This window comes from Numida meleagris, chromosome 8, assembly GCF_002078875.1.
Source record: "Numida meleagris isolate 19003 breed g44 Domestic line chromosome 8, NumMel1.0, whole genome shotgun sequence".
NCBI lineage: Eukaryota > Metazoa > Chordata > Aves > Galliformes > Numididae > Numida > Numida meleagris.
In genome coordinates, this window is record NC_034416.1 from 18,693,155 (window position 1) to 18,699,770 (window position 6,616).

The window sequence follows — 6,616 nt, forward strand, 5'->3', positions numbered from 1 at the left end:
GCTAAAGTAGCACATGCTATCACTGAGCTGTCTTTGAGATTTATTGCTTGTGTTAGTGTTTCATGTCTGATTTGTTTAAAATATTTGGGGGGCTTGAGTCTGTGGTGCCATGCTGAGGCTGTGAGCTATGTATAAAAGGGTGAAAATCACAGAACCGTAGAATTACACATTTGTAGGGGTTGGAAGGGACCTCAAGAGATCATTGAGACCAACTCCCTGCTAAAGCAGTTCCTTACAGTAGGTTGCCCAGGTAAGGAATACAGGCGGGTCTTGAATATAACCAGAGAAGTACACTCCATCACCTCTCCACCACCTCTCTGTTCCAGCACTCCACCATTCTCACAGTTCTTCTTTGTGCAGGCAGCGGATGAACAGAGAGATCTGCTGTAGAGGCAAATCGAAGTAAATGCCCAATTGCCATTTAAATGCCTCTGTATCAAAAGACAGCTCTACCAAAGGATGATAACGGAAGACCTTGGTACAGGTGAAGAGAAGATTCTACAGATCTGAAGGAAGCAGAAACAATCAGATTTGAGGTTAAGTACAATGGCAGCCATAGGAATACTCACCTTCCGTGCACTGGTTAATCAGGCCTGTCTCCTCTTAGGACAGAAAGCTTCCAAGTAAGCATTTTTATATTTTATTAATCTTTGTCTTTTATCTTCCTTTGCAGTGAACCTTTGGAACAGCACAAACATTCTATTAGACAGTTACACTGTTGTGGCTGCCATATGTTCTTTACCAAGTGCACCTTTCCTATGCCATGCAATTTTTGCCTTACCAAGCAGTTAATAAATTATATTGTTATGAGCTTTCATTGCATCACATCCCAATTGCTCTCACTGAGTGGCCAGAGTTAAGAAGACATTAGCAGGCAGAACTGCTCTGACCTCATTTACTGGGCAAGCCATGGAGTCTGAACCACAGGAGCATAACCTTGTGTGTACGTTAGCATTTCAGGCTGTGCTACATGGGTTAGCAGGGAAAAGAGACAGTATCTAAGCATCTGGGAGGAAAGTCTATGACAGCTTTATTTGATATTTTTACTGGAGACCATAGAATTACTGGAATACCTGGATTTATTTGAATGGAAGTATTATAGAAATTCTCTCCAGTGGTTTCCTGCATGGAGAGGAAATTTCATTTTTCAGCCAGAATTTTGTCAGAGGGTCACAACCTCATTCTCAATGCTGACAAACTGCTGGAGCTCACCCTCTAATAAAATGAAAGTCTTGCAAAGATATCAACCCCCCAACTGGCCCATGACAGAGGGAGCACGCTGGGCGCTGCCTGGGGCCAGCGTGATGAGCAGATGTGTTTTGCCACCAAACGATGTGAGGGGCAGCATCCTCACCAGAACCTGCACTGGAGAAAAGATGCTTGTAGGAACAGACATAGGGCAGAAGTACAAAGACGAAGTGTACGCTAACAGTGTTTCTGAGGGCAGTTAACTCCTGGAGAATGAATATGGCTCTGACTCCTGCACTTGTAGGCCCTTGTGGTTTCAGAAAACGAGCATCACAAGTAAACGTGTGCAGGATCTTGACTGGTGCCAAATCCAGCCAGACTTTGTTTTCCCATGGAATTACTTCTGGTTGCTGTATTATTGGTGAAACCGTTTAAACATGCAAAGCTTGTGGCTAAAATGGGACTTCAGAAGTACCGGTCTGAACACTTTGAAATGAAACTGAAAGTTTCATTTTGGAAATCCTGATGGCATGGTACAGTCTTGCTCTACCCCATTTACCCTCTGTAAAGGCAGCAGCTGTGACCATTTCTGTGCTAGTGTGAATCGAGAGATACAGCAATCCTGTCCTCTTTTATTCCTAACATATGACTTACCAGACTAAATCAGAGCTAGAGGCCACCTAGTCCAGTTTCCTGTCTCTGATAACAGCCAGAACCAGATGCCTTGGATAAATGCATAAGAAATCTCGGTTTTGGCAAAATAGGGAATAATCTACTCCCCTTAATGGGTTCATCTTAATCTCTGAGAGTGGGAAAATGTTTGAAACCCTGAGGTATGAGCTCTTACATCCTTTCTACAACTCTCTTAGCATTAATTATCGTAACTCTGGCACATCTAAAATCTTGCTGTAATATTTGGCACTGTGTCGAAAGTAAAGCATGTTGAAAGAAGAGAACAGGACTTCTAAAAAAGCTGAGGCACTGCTGGGATTATTGACTCAAAGACCTCAGTGAGGGAACATAACACAGAGTCATGTTTCCCAGTAATAACATGGGTGTTTGACTTACCAGCATAAGGAAAAACTGGAAAAATTGGAACTCATGTTGTTTTGGATAAAACCCAAGAAGTTACTGGAGATTTACAATTAGATCATGCAGAAACTGTGGGCTGATTTGGTTTCATTTTTTCAAACAGATGTTGGAGAGATCCCACAAGATGTGGTGTGGAGGGCAACTATATTAGTAACTGAAATAAGTGTAGCTAATTTCAATTTAATGCCTTACTTTGTGTGCTAGAATCACTTTTCTAAGTGTAAATACCAAGCATATTAATTATTCCAGAAAATTATCAATTAGTTTTCTAGCCTTATAATTAAGTCGTTTTTCCTTCAAAAGAACCTTTAGAATTGTGGTTCAGATTTTCAACAGGCATTTCTCCTTTTGGCAGCAACATAATCTATACTATTGTCAGCGACAATCTCTTCTGACTAAGAGGGAAAGCAGTAGTAACTTCTATATCAGGTCATCTGGAATAGGTGAACTGAACACTGCATTACGATAAAAAATGGAGAGCAGTCCTGTGGGGCCAGGGTCCATCCCGTCTGTAATTTCTGTCCTTCCTGGGTGCGGATTGTAAGCTGTTACACATCACAGGCAGTTGCAGAAGACATGGAAATTACCAAAAGCTGATCATAGTAAGATGAATATAGGCAGTTCTGGGGCTCCTGGTCAGTGTGGGTTTGTACCATTGTATTTAATCTTCTGCTGGGGCACTGGAGACAGTCTTGGTCTGAAGGATGGCATGCGGAGTACTATCTGATAGATTTTCTCAAAGATTTAATATTATTTGATATCTTAGTAGATCATTTCTGCTTTCCTGTACTTGAGTACTGATGTTACCAGTCATACTTCACCCAGTCGTTCTCAAAGAGAATTGTTTTGTATTGTTAGATCTTTAATTATATCCTACAGTACCCAGGAAGCAAGCAGACTATTTCCCTGTTGTCCACTATTAACAAAAGCCTAGTATTACTACCAAGATGAAGTACAGTAGTCAGAAATCACCTTGCTTAGAAAACAATCTCATTGTCTTTTCCTTAAAAAAGGTAAACAAAACAAAATTGAAGCATGGTTTTTATGTTCCTGATTCTCCGGTTCATATTTTCTAAATACTGGAGGACACAGAGAGACCTAATAGGGGAAAAGCTTAACTGGGCAATCAGCCTCTCTCAGAATTCCCTCTGGATTCCTTGGAAGTCCTGCATGTAGACCACAGAGCAACCATTGCGGATGACCCTCTATTCTTGTACAGACACCTACCAAAAATATATTATCCCCATGCTTTTGACAAAGCACAAATAAGCTTAAAATTTCAAGCGATATCCATGTCCTCTAAAAATAGAGCTTCAGTCCTTACTGAGTATAACATCAGGAAACTATCAACACATGGTAGTCATTCAGCCTGCTAACCTGGTGGTTCTCCCAGCTCTCATGGTGAACATTAGCTAGCCCTTTAATTCCTCCATTAGTCACCTGTCGTATTTGTAAGATAGTAATGAGTAAATAATCAAGCATGTGACCCTCATAACAGCTCAGTGTACTTCTTAGCATAGCTGTAAAATGTTAATATTTACTGTTCTAAAGTAAAGAACTTAGGTGCTTCTGATATTCTTCCTTGTCAAGCCTCAACATAGACAGCTGTGCTACTTAGCATCCACTGTTTGAGGGTGATTCAGGCTTGATTCTTAATCAGCCATGGTTCATTTTATAAAAGTTTAGAGGGATCATAATGTTCTCAGAGCCTTGTGGACTGGGGCTGGAAATGGGTGAGCTAACCTTTAGGCACCTCTGAAAGACTGCTCTGATGTGTATTCAGTACAGTGAAATAAAGACTATAGAATAATCAATCCCTCCATCCTGTGACGGGTCAATTGCTTATTTTAGAACTGTCTTGGCCAGTTGATGATTTAATTTCCTTGAAAGCAAGAAAAATAATCATTGTGAAAGTTGCTAATGTATTCCAGGTAACGTGCATCTAAACCCTTCATTCCAATATTCACATTAGTCAAAATATACTCACAGTTGTGTATTTTGACCCTTTGCTCACTCCGTGTCACAAAATAATTATAAAAATGATTAAATGATATTAAAGTATTGAATTCTAATTTTTAAATGATTGACTTGACATTTCAATTCATTAGCTTTCAACCTGAACTGAAATTTATTCCACAGTCCTTTTCTTCTGTTCCAACTTTGTTGTTTACATGATTGTCACTAAATGAAGAAATCACTAACCAATGTTTAATTGAATGTCATGCTTTGTATGCAGTGCACTACAATAGGACTCCATGTGTATTCACTATAAACCAATCAAAACACAAGCAATTTGATTTTTCTTCTCAGTCCTGTGAATTTCAATACAATCTGGGATTTTCATAAATCCTTTTGTAAAAACCCATGTTCGCATGCATTTAAATATCACTGATGGAATCATAAAAGGAGTCTGTAATTATACTGTCAAATTTATTTTATTTTTTCCATGCATTTCTGGCAATATTTAGAGCTGCTTTATGTTTCTGCTACCAGATAAACCCAACTTGATTGCAAACCGCGTAAATTAAATAATCGGTTACTTTCTACACGCCATGTCCTTCCATAGCTTCTGAGCTCACTCAGATTGTAGAAAAGAATACCAGCTACATTTGTCTGTTACACTCACGGATGGCTTTTGGCAAACCATATATGTCAAACAGCCATTTCAGGCCCCTGTCTCTAAACCTTGCATGCTTTTTCTACTGCATAGTGACTGTGGTTGAGAAGGAATGTAACGTCCGCTTGGCCTTCACCAGGAAAGCATCCCACTGCCAGAGTGCCTCGAACTTCTCAGAAGTTAATATATAGGTGTTTCTCTCTTCCTTCCTGGGGTGTGCACAGCAGATGTCTGTCTCTCTCTGGTTCCCTTGCAGGAGATGTCCCAAGTCACGCCATACCACGCCATCCTGTATCATAGGACATGCTTTGGGAAGACCTGGAGGAAACCAAGTGGCTCATGTTTTCTGCCATTTGGATGGAGTAACAGGCAAGAACTCTTACAGTTATCTCTAGACCTAAGAGAAAAAAAACACTCATGAACAAAGGGAGAGCATGACTTTGGGAGCACATGGTTAGACTGTTCTTTGGTGGAGAAGAGACATGAACTTTGCTCTTCTCTGTTTTTTGTGGAGTTATTTTGTTGCTTTTTTTTTTTTTTCCTCAAGCGCTGGCCCAGTATTTCTAGCAGGATTGTGAAGCTATCTAATTACACACAAACCAGAACTTTTCAATTATTAATGTTACAGTCAAGTGTTTTCCTTACCTGTGGATTGAAACAGACATGTATTCTTTAGCCCATGGCTGCATCTACATAAATGTTCCTGCAGCACAAAGGCTGAGTTATTCAAAAAGAGGAAGATGGCTATGGAAGGGATCCAAGCTAATCAAATGGAAGCAATTTCAATTGTATAATCAAACAGTTATATTTTAATTATAATTGTTGCCACAGGGTAGGCCAGGATTACTTTCTGTGAAACTCTACTTAAATGTTTATTTCTGAAGAAAAATATTGTAAGGCATCTATGGCAATTTCGTTATTATTAAGAAACTAAAATGAATTTATAGTTAGCTAAGGGACCGGTGCAATTACCTACATCATCTTTCAGAACAGTAACGTAATAATAAGCCACAATGAGAAACTAGAGTCTCAGAAATGAATCAGATGGCACTAAAAGAGATTCACTGACAGGGAGCTCAAAGCTTACTGAGCTGTTATTTATTACAGGGCTAGATTTTTTAAGTTCCGCTCATGAAAATAGAGCAACAAAAAATATTGCACCACAATTAATTGTACAGATTCACTCTTCACACAAAAATAGACTAGCAAGAAATAGTCTGAAAATGAAGTTCACAAGACTGAGAGTTTAATTAATCTCCCTAAATCTTCACAGAAAACATTATTTCTCTGACAGAGGGCTGAGTATGACTCAAACTCACTTTCTCTTTATTGTCAACATCCCACCCTCTTCCATCCACCCCTTTGGGTGGTTGAGGAAGTTCTTCTGGAATCCTCCACTCCCACCATAGGTGTGTAAGTGTGCTTTGATGAATATCTAAGCTTTTCTGGCCCAGAACAAAAGCATCTGGGGTTTTAAAAAAATAGTTGAGTCAAAAGAAGGATTCACTGAGAATCAATCAACTTGCCAATGCAACCCAACTGAATAGTAATTTGAATATAAACAGGATGTGTCACTGAGTTGCAGAGCTCGGGCCATTTCCTGTCCTCAAACCCATATCTCCTTCTTTACATCTGACATAGGTCATCACCAGGCACCTTGTGGGATGGGGACCATGGCCGTGGGCTTTGCAGAATACTCTGAAAACCTACCCACATACT